Source organism: Schistocerca piceifrons, chromosome X, assembly GCF_021461385.2.
Source record: "Schistocerca piceifrons isolate TAMUIC-IGC-003096 chromosome X, iqSchPice1.1, whole genome shotgun sequence".
Taxonomy (NCBI): Eukaryota; Metazoa; Arthropoda; class Insecta; order Orthoptera; family Acrididae; genus Schistocerca; species Schistocerca piceifrons.
This window is the reverse complement of record NC_060149.1, coordinates 328,270,336-328,291,731: the sequence shown is the minus strand read 5'-3', so window position 1 is coordinate 328,291,731 and position 21,396 is coordinate 328,270,336.

Sequence of the window (21,396 nt, the reverse complement as noted above, 5' to 3'; positions counted from 1 at the left end):
CTTTTTTCAGCTGATGCATGTATTACTGTTGACAAATATTGATAGTATGAGTTTCAAACAACAGACCAACTTCAAAGTTTAAAAATAATATTAATTACAGTATGTGGCAAACATGATCATATGCATCAAAATCGACATTATCCATTTACTGGTACCATACTGAGCCTAATTATGAATTCTTAATGAAAAGCACAACACTATGTGTTTAATTTACAATTATGATGTTGCTCTATTAAGAAACAAAAGAATATAAGGTAACATGACAAAATTATGAATTTTGAAATGTATTTGAAAGCTGTAAATCACCTGTTCTTCAAAGTAAAGTGGGTTACCAGTATTTAATACCTTTGTACAGATGGGCTACTTTTAACATGGTGACCTTCAACTACAAGATATCTTGTAGCTGATGACATGTATGCTGGCACCTGATATGATTTTCAGCATAAAGTTCGAAATGAAAATGTTAATAGCAAATACATGCAATTTACTGGTCTTAGGCATCAGAGACGAGTATAGTAAAGCATCTGGGCTTAGTGTAACAGAATTTTTATTTTCACAATTGGAATAAACTAACAGAAAAATCTATACAAGAGTTCATACAATTATTTTAGCTTTGGACATGAAATGAATACTTTGTGTCACTAATGGTACTTAAAATAAAGTTTTTTATTGATGATATGTCTCCAAGCATTCTTCCATACAAGGGCCAGCATTTCTTCACAAATAGGACAAATGTACCATGATTCAGAGCATTTCTTTTGTTGTGTGCACAGTCTGCATGGGTTTGTTGGACACACCTAATTTATCTGTGATATGTATTGTCTCTAAATAATGAAAGCTGCCATCAGTCCTCATTTTCTTTGGGATGTCTGGCGCCCTTTCCCCAATCAATGCCTGAATAATTTTTTCTCTAAAATCTAGAGACTTGATACTCTTCATGCTGTTTGGTCATAAAACCCCTGGACATTGTGCAGACAAATTTGCATTACATATAGATCAAGGTTTTTTTTTGGCCATTCAATAGTTTTTTGCAGTGATCAATAATATAACAGCATTTGATCTGACTGATCAATACCTTTCATGCCATTGTTGTTGTGGTGTCACCCCCAGACATACATCCAAAAAAAAAAGATATAATGCTCCCAACAGTACTTTTTATCGAATTTAATTATGTAGTGCATCTTTGCATAGATCTGCTTCAAAGCGATGAGGGCAGTCTGTGAAATATGTCACATGACATGTTGCAGGGCCCTTGATGATTCCGAATACCTACTTGCAATGTCTTTTGTCCTGCACAACACTGGTTGCTATTGGAGGGGGTCAATACAAAGGGGGACAGCGTTTCCAGCAGCATGGATGATCACACCAGATATGTTTCTCACAACATTGTTGATACAACCTGTTGGGGAGGGTATGAAAGGTATAGCATAGGTGTAATTTCTAGCTTTCCCTAACTAGAGGCCAACACTGCAAATAGTCCATCAAGTAGTAAGTTGGTTAGTTAGTAGTGGCAAAGAAGTGACAGGATCATCAGAAAGTGGTAATTACCACTGGTTCATCAAGTAGTGATCACTATAGCAAAGCCAGTAGACTGGTGAAAGAGACTGCTGGGCTGGCAACCAAAAATGTGCATTGGGCACAGAACGCAACTAGCATTGTTCACAGGCACACTGATATTGCTTGCAATGTGGTAAAGAGGGCAATCCGCTCATTGACAGTCCTGTGTAAACCAATGTACAAAACTCCCCAATACTTTCACAGGGCCAGTATGATTCTGATACAAGGCATGGTAACATTGAAGGGTTGGAGAATAGTCATCAGTGAAGTGTGGTTTTAGGGTAACAATACATAGTGAGAGATTCCATTAACTGTAGTACTTCTAGTAGGTGACAGTAACATCCATTGCAGTTCCATTGCGTTATTATGTTGAGAGTAGCCTAGTTAGGCATGATGGGGCCAAGGAGAAAGGTCATTCTCCCGGATCGCTGTCTGTCACTTGTGTGGGTGGAGTAACATCTACAAACCTGGTTTCTGGACCTGCTGGTGAGGGAAGATCCGGTGCCTCCAGTGTAACCAGATTTCTTCTTTTTCTCCTTAACTACATGAGAGTGATGGGTCTCTTGTGGAGGATTATATTCTGTGGGCATAGGAACTGCAGAGGAGCAGAAAACACTGGAACCTGTGGTCTGTGACTGCATTAACCAATGGTCCACATTATGACTTTTATGGGAAGAGCTTGCATGGCAAAAGAGGATGTAATTTCTCCGGCTGGTTGCAGTGAGTGAATTACAACCAATATGGTGCTGCAAGAACCACAAGATCTATCTCCCCAATGGGCTAATTTACTGTTTAGAATATCAATAATCATCTTTGAGACAATTAATGGATCAAATAATCAGGGAAATGCTGATGGCCTGGGTATAGTACCAACAAACTGTGATACTATTGGGATGGGATGTAAGTGGCCACTCCTTTTTGGGCTTAAAAAGAAGGGGGGGGGGGGGGTGATGATGGAGACCAAGTTCCTGGATTTTACATATACTAATTAAGGTGGCACATTTACGTCTGGGATTGTGTATGGTGATCATCTCCACAATTGATACAGACTGGAGGTTGCACACATGATGATTTTTCATGAAGTGGTCATCCACAATCTCCACTAATTGGGCTGTTCTTTTAATAGGAAGACTAGAATCCCCACCAGAGGACATCAACTTAAGTTGCCACTAGGGGGCATGACAGCCATGCAGTGCTGTCATCACATGGGGAGATCACCATCTGGCAACATGAGTACAGTGGAAAACAGCAGACTGTGCAGCCAGTATATAGGTGGCTGCCCAGCAAATTGTTGGTCAGTTCAATGATCATGCTTAATATTGTCGGATTCATCTTTGCTGTTCTAAGATTGCTTGATAACTACCTTGCTTGTCATCCAGTTACTCTCTCTGGACACATCTTTGATTTGTCTCTCTGCTGCTCTTGTCCTCGTTGTCATCAAGGCTTCAGGTAGTGCCTTCTTGTAATCAAGGTTGTCTGTCGTTGTATTGATCTGTTGTTTTTTCTGCAGTCTGTCTGTCACATTTTGTTTACCAATTGTTAGTTTGGGTTACTCCTCTGCAGGTGGCTCTCCTGCCTGATGGATCTCTATGTTTCACCATTTCTTTCAGAGCTCTAATGTGTGTACTGACACCTGACTATGCACAGATCATTGGTGACAAAGAAACAGGAAGTTATTTGGTAACATTGACACAAAGCTGGCTTGTCTGCTGGAGTATCAATAGGCGTTAGCGCAACAGCAGCAGCTCCAGCTAGACTTGTTACAAAAATAACTTCAGTTTCGGGTGTACAAACTCCGAGCACATGAGACCCAGTTGTGCCAGGCCTCAGCACGTCTCACTAGTGGCACTCCCATACCTCCCCCATTATTTCCATCTTTTATTGACACTAAGGAGGCCTGGAACACATACTTGTATCATCTGAAACAGTATCCAACAGCATTTCAAGTCACAGATGGTTCATCACAGCCATATTTTTTCCCTCCTTGGGGTTCACCAGGAAAGACCTTTCTGTTCGAAAAGTGGGCTATTCTGTTAGACCCTGTCACACTCTCCTTTTGGGAGTTACGCATTCTGCTGAGTAATGACTAGTCTGAGAGACACCATGTGGTTGCCTCCAGGTTCAAGTTCCATCAATACCAAAAACAGCTGGGACCAACATACCACTCTTTGGTACCGACTTGCAAGGTGGCAGCTGCATATGCGAATTCCATCACAAGAATGAAGGCTGCAAGTCTTTGTTTCTATCTCTGTATCTCATCAGTTCATGCATATTTGTATCAGATTGTATCGTGTGCTACAAAGGATTACGTTGTATTGTATTAGTTAAGTTAAGTTGTTTTTCTTCATGAATGATTATACATCTCAGCAAGAATGAGTTCAAAGATGTGCAAATGCGCCCTCAACATGTAACTGCAAAAATAATATCTATTCATAAGCAAGAAAGCTCTTCAAACTGGAGGAAAAGTGAGATACCACACACATGCTTGTAGTCTATCATTAAGCTTTGGTGAACATGGATGTAGACAGTGTCACTTACAAAACTGATGAACATAAAACATCAGTCTTGTATCAGCATTTAGTGCAACATTAAAGTAATTCTTTAAGTATGACAAACTTTGTGGTCATCAGGAGGGGTTACCTATAACTAAGGGAGCTTTTGCATAGAATACTTTGCAGGACAGTCATAGCTTCATATCTACACACTGTACATCAAAGCTTCTTCAAGCATCATTAGAGTGTAAATTTGCATGTGCAAGCACAGAAACATAGCCCACAGTCCTGAATGCATTAGTTGATCATATTTTAACTGTGTTGTGATGTGATTTGGAAAAGGTGATATTTATTTCTACTTGCGTCTGATGTATCTAACCATAAGGAGATTAAGCTTTTCGTTTGTCCTTGTTAGATATTTTGTTTCCATACCTGGTGTAGAAATAAGCATATCACAACTGAAATCATTGCCTGGAGAAACATCTACTAATGTAAGTGACTATTTAACAGGCTGCCTCAGAGAAAGTGGTCTAGAAGAAGAAATTGTTGTGTTGTGTGCTCGTAATAATAACTGCAGGTTTGGAGGTGCCGAAGGAAATGGTCAGAACAATGGTTTTACCAACCTGCAAGTGAAGCTTAGCCATCGACTGATATGGGTTTGGTGTGCTGCTTGTATTCTGCACAAAACAGTTCAAGCAGCTACTGACATTTATCCTATAGATACAGAAATGGTAGTCTGCAAAATATTTGGATGCTTCAAATCATAAACTATGAGAGTCGAAAGTCTGAAACACCATTGTAGCTTTTTGGAAACACATTTTCAATTAATCTGGGTTATTCTATCACACAATTGTTAGCACTATTGGCTGCTGTTGAAAGAGTTATCAAAATTTTTAAACTACTAAAATCACACTCCAGAACATGTCTATTGCTCCTTCAAACCTTCTGTCAGAACACCTTTTCTGGGATATTTTGTATTTTTTCTCAGCTACGCTTCATCATTTCATGAATCAGTGAAAAACACTGAGGGACAGTAATCCAATTTCAGTTAACTGACTATGTTAGTAAGTTGAAAGCTACCTTGAAGTAGATATCTGAAGACCAGTTCCTTCTCCTAAATGTCAAAAGAATTCTAGACAATGTTGGAACAGTGAACATCTGCTGCCAGTCGAGGTAAAATGTCTCATATGTTCGGCTGTACTATCTTCCTATGAAAATGCTCATCCTATAGGAAAAAGTGGACTAAAAATAGTTTCAAGAACTTAAAATCCAACTGCTGGGCTACCTTTAATAAAATATCCTTATGTGATAGTACACTCCTGGAAATTGAAATAAGAACACCGTGAATCCATTGTCCCAGGAAGGGGAAACTTTATTGACACATTCCAGGGGTCAGATACATCACATGATCACACTGACAGAACCACAAGCACATAGACACAGGCAACAGAGCATCTACATCTACATCTATACTCCGCGAGCCACCTTACGGTGTGTGGCGGAGGGTACTTATTGTACCACTATCTGATCCCCCCTTCCCTGTTCCATTCACGAATTGTGCGTGGGAAGAACGACTGCTTGTAAGTCTCCGTATTTGCTCTAATTTCTCGGATCTTTTCGTTGTGATCATTACGCGAGATATATGTGGGCGGTAGTAATATGTTGCCCATCTCTTCCCGGAATGTGCTCTCTCGTAATTTCGATAATAAACCTCTCCGTATTGCGTAACGCCTTTCTTGAAGTGTCTGCCATGCACAATGTCGGCACTAGTACAGTGTATATCCACCTTTCGCAGCAATGCAGGCTGCTATTCTCCCATGGAGACGATCGTAGAGATGCTGGATTTAGTCCTGTGGAACGGCTTGCCATGCCATTTCCACCTGGCGCCTCAGTTGGACCAGTGTTCGTGCTGGACGTGCAGACCGCGTGAGACGACGCTTCATCCAGCCCCAAACATGCTCAATGGGGGACAGATCCGGAGATCTTGCTGGCCAGGGTAGTTGACTTACACCTTCTAGAGCATGTTGGGTGGCACGGAATACATGCGGACGTGCATTGTCCTGTTGGAACAGCAAGTTCTCTTGCCGGTCTAGGAATGGTAGAACAATGGGTTCGATGACGGTTTGGATGTACCGTGCACTATTCAGTGTCCCCTCGACGATCACCAGTGGTGTACGGCCAGTGCAGGAGATCGCTCCCCACACCATGATGCCGGGTGTTGGCCCTGTGTGCCTCTGTCGTATGCAGTCCTGATTGTGGTGCTCACCTGCACGGCGCCAAACACGCATACGACCATCATTGGCACCAAGGCAGAAGCGACTCTCATTGCTGAAGACGACACGTCTCCATTCGTCCCTCTATTCACACCTGTCGCGACACCACTGGAGGCGGGCTGCACGATGTTGGGGCGTGAGCGGAAGACGGGCTAACGGTGTGCGGGACCGTAGCCCAGCTTCATGGAGATGGTTGCGAATGGTCCTCGCTGATACCCCAGGAGCAACAGTGTCCCTAATTTGCTGGGAAGTGGCGGTGCGGTCCCCTACGGCACTGCGTAGGATCCTACGGTCTTGGCGTGCATGCGTGCGTCGTGCGGTCCGGTCCCAGGTCGACGGGCACGTGCACCTTCCGCCGACCACTGGCGACAACATCGATGTACTGTGGAGACCTCACGCCCCACGTGTTGAGCAATTCGGCGGTACGTCCACCCGGCCTCCCGCATGCCCAGTATACGCCCTCGTTCAAAGTCCGTCAACTGCACATACGGTTCACGTCCACGCTGTCGCGGCATGCTACCAGTGTTAAAGACTGCGATGGAGCTCCGTATGCCACGGCAAACTGGCTGACACTGACGGCGGCGGTGCACAAATGCTGCGCAGCTAGCGCCATTCGACGGCCAACACCGCGGTTCCTGGTGTGTCCGCTGTGCCGTGCGTGTGATCATTGCTTGTAAAGCCCTCTTGCAGTGTCCGGAGCAAATATGGTGGGTCTGACACACCGGTGTCAATGTGTTCTTTTTTCCATTTCCAGGAGTGTAGATGGAATCTGTCGATTCCACCACACCCGATTCAGCAGCATGTGGTATCGGCAGATTTCTCCTACTAGTGCTGATTCTTTTCTCCCCCTAAACAACGACATTCCTAACCAATATATTTTATTAAATTTAACTGAATCTAATCACTGAAAAAAGCGAGAATGCATTATATATTTTAATCAATTAAAAAATTCCTATGCAATACAATGTATTGAAAATTTAAAAATTACAAAATTAAAACACTAAAAATTAAGAAACTTCTATAATAAAAAAATAATTTACTAAAAATTGAAAAATTTAAATCTTTTTTCCCTTGACAAATGGATATACGAATTTTAAGACACCTGTATTTTCTTACTAATATTTCTTAGAATTACTTTCATCTAAAATCAAATTAGAGATATTGTAAAGTGAAAAATTTCAATGGATATTTTAAATGTAATAAAAAAATCCTAATTACTTTTTAGTTAAAAACGTAATATTCATATATATATATATATATATTGGCAGATTCCATCTGCCATCTCATAAGGATATATATATCCTTATGTGATAGTAGATGGAATCTGCCGATTCCACTCCACCTGATCCAGCAGGTGGTATCGGCAGATTTCTTCTAATAGTGCCGATTTTTCCTCCCCCTAAACAACGACATTCCTAACCAATATGCTTTATTAAATTTAACTGAATCTAATGACTGAATATACAGGATGAAAAGTATTTAAACCGACAAACTCTGGGAGGTTGTAGGGGACATCAAAACAAATATTTTTCCGTAATGTCATTTTTTCCTATGAGGAGTATTTAAACCGATGGAGGCCGTTTTACACTCTTCAGTTGATAGAGGCCGTATTACAATCTTCAGTTGTTAGAGGGCGTATTACGGTCTTCAGTTGTAGGGAAATGCTGTCCACCAGTGTAGTAGTGCATTGTCTCTGTTTACTAATGGAGCAATACACCTGGAGTGAGTACACTGATATGGTTGGTGCGTACTACATAGTGCACCACAATGGACAAGCTGCACAGTGGAGGTATCAACAACAATATACTAATCGCTTTATCCTGAATCACATTTGCATGACGCCGCGTCATTTAGCAGATTACCTGGACAGGGACACCGTCGCACTGTGAGAATGCTGAAATTTGAGAAAGCTGTCTTGCAGCATGTGGAGTGGGATCCTTCAATCAGCACTCGTGCAATTGCACGTAACGTGGGGATGAATCAGACAAATGTAAGAACACTCCTTTGAGAGTAATTGTTACGTCCATTTCACTTATAGTGTGTCTACAATCTGGAACCTGTTGATTATCCACCCAGATCACAGTTTTCGCAGTGGTACCAGGAACAGAGTGAAATGCATCCTACATTTCCATCCACTGTGTTGTTTACAAATGAAACAACGTTCAGGCGTGATGGAGTCTTCACCTTGCACGATCTGCATGTTTGGAGTGAGGATAACCCATATGCCAGAGTTACTAGCGCTCATCAAGTGCGGTTCTTCGTTAATTTGTGGGTCGGTGTTGTTGGGGGACTGTTTAATTGGGCAGTATCTGCTACCTAGGCCGTTAAATGGCAGGCACTATTACAATTTTCTCGCCAGATCAGGGCCAGAATTGCTGGAAGACGCCCCGCTCTCTCCAAGACAATGCATTTGGTTCCAACATGATGGGGCGCCAGCACATTTCAGTCATCGTGTGCGTCGATTCCTGGACCGACAGTTCCCAGAAACGTGGATTGGGAGAGGTGGTCCTGAACCATGGCCTGCTCGATGCCCAGATATCTCCACTCTGGGCTTTTTTGTGCGGGGAGAGATGTGCAACCTTGTTTACGCAACTCCTGTTGCATCATAAGAGGATCTGGTTGCCCGGATATTACCAGCAGCAGGAACAATTCAGGATACTCATGGTGTTTTTGCCCGTGTCTGACAGAACATGATCCTATGGAGTAACCTTTGTTTATGTGTCAATGGAGGCATTTTTGAAAATCTACTGTAATTGAAATTGGTTTGTGTTAATGTGTTGTATCTTGGTCATAAAAAAATGGAAAAGTGTTTTTTGGTTTAATTAATTTGCCGCCAGAGAAATCTTCCTCTACCGGTTTGAATACTTCTCATAGGAAAAACTGACATTAGGGAAAAATAGTTATTTTGATTTCCCTTACAACCTGCTAGAGTTTGTCGATTTAAATGCTTTTCACCATGTATATATATACATATATTACATATATCATCTTTCTATAAAATTGAAAGTAGTGATGAAGTTTTACAAAGTTAGGATAAACCATTAAAAGAAAATTTCCATTTGCTATTGACCTATTTGGTAAACAGCAAGATAGAATAACAGTTAATGAATGTTTACCAGAAAAAGGATTTAGAAAGAAATTGTAAAATATACATTTCAAAAGTAGTTAAAAAACTCTTAAACTATCTAATGGATTAATAATAAATTTAAATTTACTTTGTGACTACCTAATGAAGACGATTAATGCATAATAAAATATGGATATCAAACTAAAAATTATACAATTCTTAAAGAAAAAGATTTAATTGAAAATGCTGTAATGGTAAAAATGATATTATAGTGAAAATCTGTAATTTTTGGACATGAGGATCAGGATGGACATTAAATAGAGTTATTGGATTACAATTATCGATTAACACATAAATTCCTTTCACAGGTTCATCTAATGTAAAATTACCTGAAAAAATAAAAGAAAAAATATTTGCATTAATCGAAAAATTAATGACCTAAAACGTTTTCTGTTGTCTATAGCGTCAACATTAAATTCAGTAGATAGACCAAAATGTAAAAATTCAGATATAACAAGTAATTGTAAAGAATTAGTTAAATATCTTGATGAAATAAAACCGATATTTGATTTCCTGTTGCAAATAAGTATATTGCAAGAACTGACACTAAAATTAATGATCACTTTAAAAAAATGACAATAAAATTTATGGTATTCTAAAAATTGAGACTAAAATTAATACACTTATATCGTACACTTTTTCATGGAGAATATCAGGTATATCCTTTAAAAACAACAAATTCTAGGAGAAGAAGCACATGATCATTTATTGTGTTTTAGAAAAGAAAATCATTGTTATAACTGTTGGATAAATGTTAATCTGGACTTGATACTAGTCAGACTACTACAAATATATACCAAAAATTTATTTATGTTTTTTGTTTATTACATTTTTAATATTTAATAATGTTAAATGATCATTCAAACATTATTTAATTAACTAATCAATATAAGTAGTACTACCAGAGAAAAGCGAATATATACATTTGCATTAAAAAGGGATAATTGTCAGCACAATCCACAAAAACTCTTTAACTACAAAATACCCAAAATTCAATAAACGATTTTTGTTATTATATTCAACCTATAAGTGGACAGCAATTAAATCCAATTATATACAGAAGAATTAATCCAAAAATAAGAGACTATGTGGGGACAAAAAGTAGAAGAAATTGGAGAACTTTATGTTGAAGAAGAAATGATGTCTTTAGCTTTTGAAGACCGTATAAGGCTAAATAAATATAAATTTTTGTACTTTATGTACAATTTATTATACAAAAGAAATCATGATAATTTAACAGGAAAATCAACAGATCCATTATGTAATAATTGTTATTTATAAATAAAACATCCTAAATTTGGACCACTTTATTTACATAATGAATCAGGATATGATTCTCATTTATTTCTAAATCACATGACTATGAGGAAACAGAAATAAAAATTAGTACCAAATTATAAAAATAGATATTTTAGTTTTTTTAAGAAAAAAATAGAAAATTTAGGAAATAAGAGTTGTTGATAATTATAAGTTGTGCCTTCATGGCCTAATAATCTTTCTTCCATTTTAAAGATATTCGAATGAGAGATTATTCGAAATGTTTCAAGAGGATTTAATAATATTAGTAACAAGAAAATTTGTTTCTTTATGATTACGTAGATAGCTGGGGAAAATGTGAATAATAAGTACTACGTCAAAAGAAGATTTTATTAATAAATTGAGTATCATATTTGTAAATAAGATTATAAACAAATTAAATTAATTAGGGAAAATATTAACAAAAATCTAACTAGAATATCACTTTTATTTTTAAAATCTGATGTTTTCTTATTAGCAAATGTTTTAGAAAATTCAAGAAAACTTGTATAAAAGTTTATGAATTATATACTTCCTGGTATTATACAGCACCAGGATTATCTTCTTACGATATGTTAAGAATGGTTGAGGAATCACTGCAATTATTAGACGATTATCTATGATTTCAATTGTCGAAGAAGAAATAGGTGAGGAATTTCTTGATACTGTAAAAGATATGTGGAAACTAAGGACAAATAAATTAAACATTTTGATTCTAAAAAGAATATTATTACTCAATGTTTTTGGATACTAGTAATGAATATGGTCATCAATGTCTTCATATTTACCTTAGAATGTTTGAAATGGGATAAACAGAAAAACTTTGAATTTCGAAAAATTAAGTGAAATTTTAAAAATTCTAAATTTGAATGTATTTTAATGTAAACTTAGAATACACAAAGAATTAAATGTTTTTCATACAAATTTACAATTAGTTCCCAAAAATTCTACCAGACACTAATGAAATAAAATTACTAACTTCATTATACAGTAACTACAATTAAATTGTTCATTATAGAAATCTGAAACATTCTTTGTCTCAAAGGAGAAATTAATAAAAATATATAAATTATTCAAATGTATTAATCTGTCTGCTTAAAAAATACATAGATGTAAATACCGAAATAAGAGTGAAACGATAAAATAATTTCAAAAAAAGTTCTTTGAACTGATGAATAATACAGTATTTGGGAAAACGAACGAAAACATGAGAGACAGAGTAAATCTAAAATTAGTCTCAGGTTCAGATAAATCAGTTCCAAAACCAGATTTCAAATATAAAAGAATATTTAATGAAAACTTGCTGCTATGGTAAGAATAAAGCCTTATTAAACGTTTTTCTATTGCCCTATCTACACTGTACATATTGGAATTATTAATAAATAATTTTCACTACATTAGTAAGAAAACAGAATAAGGAGAAAATATTGAGCATTGTTATTAAGATACAGCTAGTTATATTTATGAAATGTCAAATGTAGAAAATGATGTTTATAATATTGCTAAAGAAAAACAAGTATTAGGAAGAATGAATTTAAAATATAATCTAATAGTAGTGGAAGAATTATGTGGTTTAAGATCACAAATGTACATTATAATTGGTGAAAATATAGAGAAATTGTCAACATTAGTAAAGAGATGTAATGTTAAAAAGAAAATAAATTTTCATATTATAAAGATCGTTAATTTAACAATAAAGACTATAGTAAAATAATCATTAAGGCCTCAAAATAATAAGTGATATGTTCCAGAAAGAAAAATTGACAGTTTAACATACTGACATTACTTAATAAGATAGGGAAGTAATAATGTAATTATGTATAGACACCTGAACTTATCGGCATTTGTAATAAAATAAGGTTGTGATAAAGTAATTATATATAATGAAACATATTTAAAATTTGAATTTTTTTCATTTTTTGTAATATTTTTTTTCTAAATGAATGAAATCTAAGACCTGTAGAAATTGTCGACTTGCAGAAACAATTGATTAGTTACTCCATATAAATTTACTATAGATGGTCATAGAAGAATGTGTAGATTTTGTTTAAATGAAGAGCATAAAAATATATAATAAAATCGTATAAATAGTGTCTGTGTAAAAAATATTTATAAGTATTATTAAATAGAACTTTTTAATTCTATTCCAGGTGAAGAACACACAAGAATATAATTATCAATTTATAACAATGAAAATGTAAATAGTGACGATGATGAAAATGCAGATTCAAAAAAAATTCCAAGAAATCAAGGATTTCAAATCCTTTTATTCTTCATTGTCATAATATGATTTTTACAGGAAATATGTGATTTTCATAATTTTTCAAAAATAATAAAACGCTGTCTAGAAGTTGGTATGTTATTTGTAAAACATTCTAAAAAACTAAATAAATAAACAAACAATATTTTTTTAAAATTCTTGGTTAAAATCAGTGCTGTAATTTTATGTTGAGTTCGTTTGTCCATAAAAAAATATAAGAGCAAAATTTCAATATGAATTTCATCACTAACAGTAGCACATAGTTGCACAACTCTTTTTTTGTGTCACAATACTGTTTCTTCTTTGTTTCATATTTTATCATAAATAGGATAATTTATTATAGCATCATAGGGATTTATACCAATATCTATTTTTAATTGTGTTTTCATTAAAAACCATTGAGTCGTCTGCTTTCAAAAATCATTTTTCAAATAAATATTCCATACATTATCTTTATCAGATAATAAAGAATCAATCATTTGATTATTTTTCTTGTGTTTGTCTCTATTTCAATAAAGAAATATATATTTAATTTTCATGAATAACAATTACTAGTTGTTTATAATTTGACATTAATTCCATTAACCATCCAAACGAATTTTCGGTTAATAATTCATGGAAAAACAAAATTATTATAAGATTTTTTTAACTGTGTTGTTCAAATTCAAGTTTTAACTTAGATTATATTTATCAATCGTTAATCTAAATTCCATTTTGAACAACAAATTTACTTCTTTTGCAAGAGTTTCTTTTACTTCGAACCCAGAATTATTTTTACCTAAGAATAGAATCTCCAGCACAAGAACCCCATGCAAAATTTTCGTTTAAATATTATCCCCCAGAAATTCTTTATAAAGTTTTAAAAAGTAACCAAATATTTGTAAAACATAAAGTATTTCATATTCTTAATTTTTTACCATAATGAAGGGTTGCCCTTCCATTTTATTCAATAGATTATGGGTTATATTTAATAAAACTGTTGACAAAATAAAAGGATATTTTATTTTCAATAAAGTATAATTTTTATCTTTAAGGTTATAAAATCAAATATCCTTCCACAAAACTATCAATTAATTCTTTATTGGATAGGTGGGTTAATCGGAACCTTTGGCTAGAATAATTTTAAAACTTGGAAAAAATTGAATGAGTTTAGGATGAACACAACCATCTACATCATTTATACTAATTTCTGCATCTTTATTGAGAATATTAAAATTATAGTTTTTAGATTATGTGGAAAAGAATAAATTACATAAATTTTCATTTCCTGCATTTGGCATCTCGAAAATTTATAAAGATAAAATTTCTTAATTCTATAAAGATCAAGTCTTTTATAATGATATTATAAGATTACTTTATTTGAATCCAACTACTATAGTTATTCAAATCCGAACCATTTAAGAAAAACTTTATCGTATTCCTTTCCCAGATCTTTTTCTGCAAGACATATATCAGAAATTTTTTTATTAGTTCTTCTTCATAAAGTTTTCCTTTCCTACTTCTAAATTAAAATCTCTTAATTTAGATGTAATTGAACCAGAATAAATAGCACTTTTAATTTCAAAAATTTCGCTCAAAGATTTAACTGTGTATCTTTCATCAAAACTCCTGTTAAATCTGAGTATATCATCAGTTTCTTACTTTGGCATGTTATTTAATGCAGCAAAAAATTTTTATACTTTTTTTCGTTTACTTCTTTTGTTATAATTTATATTCAGAGACTTTTGTATTATTATCATCATTAAGTAGATTATTAACTAAAGGGATTCAATTATAATGTCCTTCAAGTGCAAAATTTCAAATTTTTTTCTTTTATTGTTCCATTAAATCCTTCAACAGATTCTTGTTATTCTTTGAAAGGTGGATAATAATTGATAATCCTTTTTTCATAAGTTCTTGAAAATCTATATAGTAATTTTTTTCCATCATCTATTGGTAAATGTTTTTGAGTTCTTTTCTAGAAACATTTTCAGAAGTGTTCATTACATTTTTACAAATTTTATATTTAATTGGTATAGCCTGACCCCATCTTTAAGAACGTAAGTTATGGTTCATAAGGCTTGACATCCTTAATTTATTTTTGGAATGCCTTCCAATTTTCCGCAACCCATGTCTACCAGATCACCTTGGCAAAACTCGTCTATTCCAAAAGACATAACATATCTTTGCTTAAAATTGTTTCATATTGGTTTATGTAGTTCATTAATAATTTCCTCATAAATACGTCCTGTAGGAGTAAGCACATCTTTGTTGTGTGTATTTAGGCCAATAAGTAAAAATTTTTCACAAATTTACACTTTTTAGTTATATAATTTCCAAAAATTCCTTCTTTCAGTTTGTGTTGTTGTTCTTTTTGAACGATGTGTTTCAATAATTATGTAGACAAAAAATTTAAATTGTTTCATGAAACAAATTTTTTTCACATCTTTGGGACATTTTTAACATTATTATGACAATGCACTTAAAAAATTTTAAAATGGTTAAATGAAATATATTTTATATGTGTTTGACCTGTTACAACTGTATTTTTGGGGACTTTTATCCTCAAATTTATGTTTCACTTGTTAATTACGAGATTTAAATGAAAAATAAATCATTTCTTTATCATAAACCTTATTTTCAAAAACACTGAACCCATCCAGGGTATATTTACATGTTGAAATAACATTATTTATCTCTTTAAGATGGTGTTTTGTAGCACTGACAGTAATTTTAATACAAATAAACATAAAGGACCACAAATAAATGCATCAACATTTTGAATTCCTTTATCAGTATAATATAGATTAAATTTTCTGAAAGTATTTTACCTGTTCATTAATTTTATTTCCTCCAAATGAATATTTCGTATTTTAAAAGCAATGAAGTACCAACATTAGCAGAAATATCTAAATGTACTCTCCCAGATTTAAGTTAATTAGATTTAATAGGTAATTCATAAACTTTCAAAAAATAAGGAATAGTTTAATTTTTTTATCTTTAGCAACTTTTTCTATATTAAACATGTCTGGAAACTGTTTGCTCTCGTTTTTTTCTTTTTTTCGTTTTCTTCCCCATTGTTAATTATGTCCTCTTTGCTCTTCCAATTCTTGATCTTTTTGCAATTTTGTCTATTATTGTTTTGCTACTTTCCTTCTATTGTACTAGCAGCAGCTAAGTATGATAATGTGGCCAATAGTAATGGTTAAAATCCATTTCTGTAGTTTATTAACACAGACCCAGTTTCTTTTCCTTTTTTTTGAGAGGTACAATAATATTTTTAACAACAGTGTTTCATAATGTTGAAAGTTAATTGTCATCCATTTTCTAAACCCATTTTATTTTTGAGCATCTGTTAAGAAATAATCTGTACTATTTTACTGTCTATTATTTAGTTTAATTTTAATTGATTAAGGTTTAGTTTTACCACTTGTTAGTAAGTATTATTCGATACTATTCATTCGTATAGAATCATATCGTTAAAAAGTATTGAAATTATATAATTTTAAAAATATATAAAATTATTTAATTAAAAAAAATTATAAACCTGATTCAACATCAGTACCCATTCCTAACTTTCCATTTCCAAACATTATTCCCCTAATTGAAATAATAGATTTTTTTCTTATGGTAAAGCTTTGAAATGATAGTTTCTTTTGCCATAATTGAAGTTCTTTATCCCCTTTATGCCTATGTTATAATTGTCCACTATATATATATATATATATATATATATATATATATATATATATATATATATATAGTATATATATATATATATATATATATATATGGGATTTCGCTTATTTATTCTTGGATGTGCTCACATTAATCTTCCTTCTAATGTAGAACCTCGAGCACAGTAATTGTAACTCAGAACATGTATTTTGAGTGGATAATTTTTAATCAATGTATTTACTAAACCTTTCACATATCTTTCTAATTCCCAAAAAGTATGAGGTAGATTATTGAACAGTCTAATTATACATGGAATTCCTTTAAGATTATTAATAATAACCCATTAAATTTATTTGTTAATTTTCTACTTATTTCAACTTCTTGGTTATAATAGTTTTCCTTTCCAACTAATTCTCCTCGATGAAGTACTGCTTAACCGTCGATTTATTGACAAGCATCATTCATATAAATATATGTAATTGGTGTTTCGGTATTTTCTTTTATTAAACCTTTTAAAATTTTCATTTAAACTTGAATCTAAATCCAATTGTGGAAAGTAAACTCCGACAACCTCTTTTATGAGATATTGTGTTATTTCCATAGTTCAATAAATCGACAGCATCATCAATAGTAATTTATTTTTAGTTATGAGGTACGTAAATCTTTTTATACCTTCATATGTTCTGAGTAGATACGTTTTATAGGTTCTAGCTCACTAACTCACTCACTAACTCAATAGCGCATTTTTCTAACTAACTCAACCGTTTATTTTAATTCAGTCTGTTTAAATCATTCCAACCAATTTCTAAGCTTTAGCTCAGTACCTCATTTTTTCATTAACTCTACCGATTTTAGCTATTTACCTCCTTTTTTCGATAACCAACCTATTTCTAAGTTCTTCATTTCATATAAAAGGGGACATAAGAAAATAAAATTAATGACCCATTTCCCTAGATGAATGTAAGAAATTTAATTTAACATTATTTTTTATAACAGCGAATGTCAAATTCACCCATTTTTACTTCATTCTATAAAAGGTGAACATAAGGAAATAAATAAAATGAATTAGTTAGCAGAGGAATCTTACATAAAAAATTGCGCATTGTGAACTCTATATGATGAAATTCATTATCTTTATTTTTAAGTTTCATCCATCCCCTGTATTTCAGTTTCATTTGTCCTTTTCCGATTATTTCAAAATCCCAATCAGTAACTGATTCAGAAAAGATGTCTGGTAAAGCATTCTTAAAATTATTATTGAGCTCTAGACAAAGTTTCTCTCCAAATCTAGTTTTTAAATATTCACAGGCGGTTACATTATATGAAACATCTACCTCTAGCACACCTTTTTTTTACATCTCTTTCGACACACTTACATCATTAAGCTTCTTCATGAGAGTTTCGATTTATATACAAAAGTTTTATTAATTTATATATCAAAAATTTTATTAGGCTTTTAATAACTTGTAATACCCATATGTTAATGTATCTGCTCCATTTTCCAAGACATATCTCTTGTTGTCATGTGGACTCTAAGCTTTTATGTATACCTCAACTGTGAAGATTTCATGTTTCTCACTTCGAATGAAATTAATTCTTCTGTATGGTTCTCTCTTGTTAAACAAACAATCTTTGTGATCTTCTATACTTATTCTGCTTTTAGCAACACATTTCTTAATTCCTTTAGATTTTTTCCCTATTTTGTCACCAACTCTTTGAGTATACAGGTTTGCTCTCAAACCAGAAAATTGTTCCATTATTTTTTCATTACATTCATCTTTCATTTTACCAACAACTTTCCTATTTACTTGTGGAATACCATAAATATTATGGGGTGGACAGCCACTTGTATCAAATTTATCAATGACTGGTTTCATTTCTTCATAGAAATCTTCATTTTTAATGTTGTAAATGTAACTGTCGGTAGCTTGATAACACAACACTATATTTTCTCCATATTTTGGTTTAATAACTCTGTGGTGAAAATCATACATCAATTCTTTAGATAGATCAAGTATACTGATTCCAACACAGATAGGTTTATTAAATGTAATTTTTGTTTTATTCATATGGATAGCAGCAAGATTTTCATTAAATATAGTTCTGCTTTTAAAGTTTGGCTTTGCTGCAATTTTATCACACTTTTCTCCATCTGAAACTAATTTTATATTCACTCAGTTTCATGATTTTTTCCATCGTTTAACAAAACACAGAATTGTTCATCAATTTGTAGAAATGTTTCTCAAAGTCATTTGAAGCCTTGGTCCTCATCTGTGTGTTCAGATCTATATATTTCTTTAGCCAATCAGATTGTTCAAGTTTTAAAACTCTATGTACTTTTGTGAGTTTCATTCCAAGAGACAGATACTGATTGAAGTGTCTATAGTGATGTACATAATGATGCTTTTAATTCAGAGCAGTAATCTATCTGCTTTCCTTTGTCCCTGGCACAGTTCTCCCTTCAGGAGCTAATGGGAAATCTTTATGTAAATAGTGTAATTCTTTTGCATATTCTAGATCTACTTCAAATATGTATCCCTCTCGCGACATATGTGGCATCTCACTTACATTTTCAGAATGAAAGTTTTTGGGATCATCCCATTCAAACCCACCATGTGGTAAATACTGATTCATAGCATAGCCATCTAAGTGTGGCAAATAATTTGACAACTTTTTATCATCTAACTCTTTCAGATATTTATTATTGGCTTTTACACATCTTTTGCAACATTGTGATATTCCTCCTCGTATACCTATTTCAACCATTAGAATCATATCATAACCATGTAACAACTCAAGCTGTTGTTTGGTCATTTTCAACATTGCATCCTAACACAATTCGGTGGCAGTATAATACCAAGATGGGTCTCATTCATATGCTTTTATACAACACATCAGATAACGATACTACATTAGTTTTCAGATACAAATCATGTTATTCACCAACGTTGTTCATGTTAAATTTTTTCCAAACCATTTTTGCATGTTCGTAATATTCATCACTTATGTCATAGTCTTTCTGTTTATTGTAAAACTCTTCTATTGGTGGTAATTGTGTCTCTTCAAATTTCTTCCAAGAATGCATGTAATCATATGGACATAGACCTTTCCTGAACACTAGATTAAATAATTCAAATGGGAAAAACTCTCTAGTACTTTTCATTTGATCTCTCTTAAAATTTGATCAAAGTTTGTCAAGTGACAAAGCCATAAATTTAAAAGTGTCAATAAATCTCATTTTCTAACTTTCTGTACTCTTCTCAAAACTGATACATCTATTTTAATTGTTTGGGATTAGGCCTATCTCCTTATCATAGCCAAGTTCTTTCACAAAGAGGTGAGAATCATATCCAGATAAATTATGTAAATAAATAGGTACAAAGTCAGGATGCTTTAGTTTCAAATTACAATTATTGCAAAATGGAGAAATGTATTTACCAGTTAGGTGATCATGATGATGAAATTTTCTATTATTTGTTGTATAATGACATTTATAATGTGCGCAAACTTTAGATTTGTTATGTCCTGATTGTTCTTTAGGTGTAGGTGGTTTCATTTCTTCAGTTTCAGAATAAATTCTTCCAATCTCTTCAACCTCTTCTTTCATGCATTCTATGAAGTTTTTATGAGAATTTGGCCCACTATAAACAAAAGGATCTTTATAATGTCTTGATGTAGTGGCCACTACCACTTGGTTCATGCTTCTGATATTTCATTGTGTATGAAATTTCTGGATTCAGTTGACAGTTGTCCATCTTCAAAAGTAAACTTTCAAAATCAGTATAAATAGCAAATGGAACTTTCTATGTGTATTGATAATTTTTAAAATTCACGTATGATAATTACTTTGGCGTTTCTACTTTTAATGGTTTCTTAGTCAAACAATTTCTGCTTGCAGTTGAAGTGAAGCAAGCACATGACAAATAAGTGTCTCTTCTTCCTGTTTATTGATTTGACTCGAGACAAGTCGCGATAAATTTTTTATATAACAATAGTGTGAATCACCTTCTTTCTTGACATAAAGGAGAATTACATGTCTCTCTCTTACTATTCGTAGCATTTAATGGATAGATTTGGTATTTTTCATCAAATGAACAGACGTTGATAGATACATTAATTCTACTCTCTATTTTTGGAATATGATTAACCACTACAGGAAACTCAATATTTTCCAGTTTCTGATCAAGATCAGGACCAATATCTTTGTGTATCGTTAGTCTTTCAGCACTTTTATCTGCTAAATACAATGGGGAATTATAGCCCACAGAAAACATTTTTGATTATCAATTTTTACGTTGAGGCAACCTTTTTTGTTTTCAATATCTGCAGGTAACTCAGTGTAAGATGATCCCCTCAGTGGAAATGATTTGTTAATTGCTAGCCGTAAACCAATAATTCTATTTAATGTCCATCCTGATCCTTGTGCTTGAAAATAAGATATTTTGGCTAAAATATCTTGCTTCCCACACTCCAATTTCTTACTAAAATCCTTCTCTGTCATAATCGTGTAGTTTTGAGTTTGTTGTCCAAATTCTTGTACTTTATCATCTGTCTGTAATAGTTACTCACAAAATAAATTCAAATTTATCTTCAAGCCACGATGTACCTTTACATTGTGTCACAATTTTCAGAATTTTCATCTTCACTGCAGACAAGAAATGATCAGGTTCAAGTTAATCTATACTGTTTTCAAAATCTACAGTTTGTAATCTGCTTGCAAATGCTTTATCAACT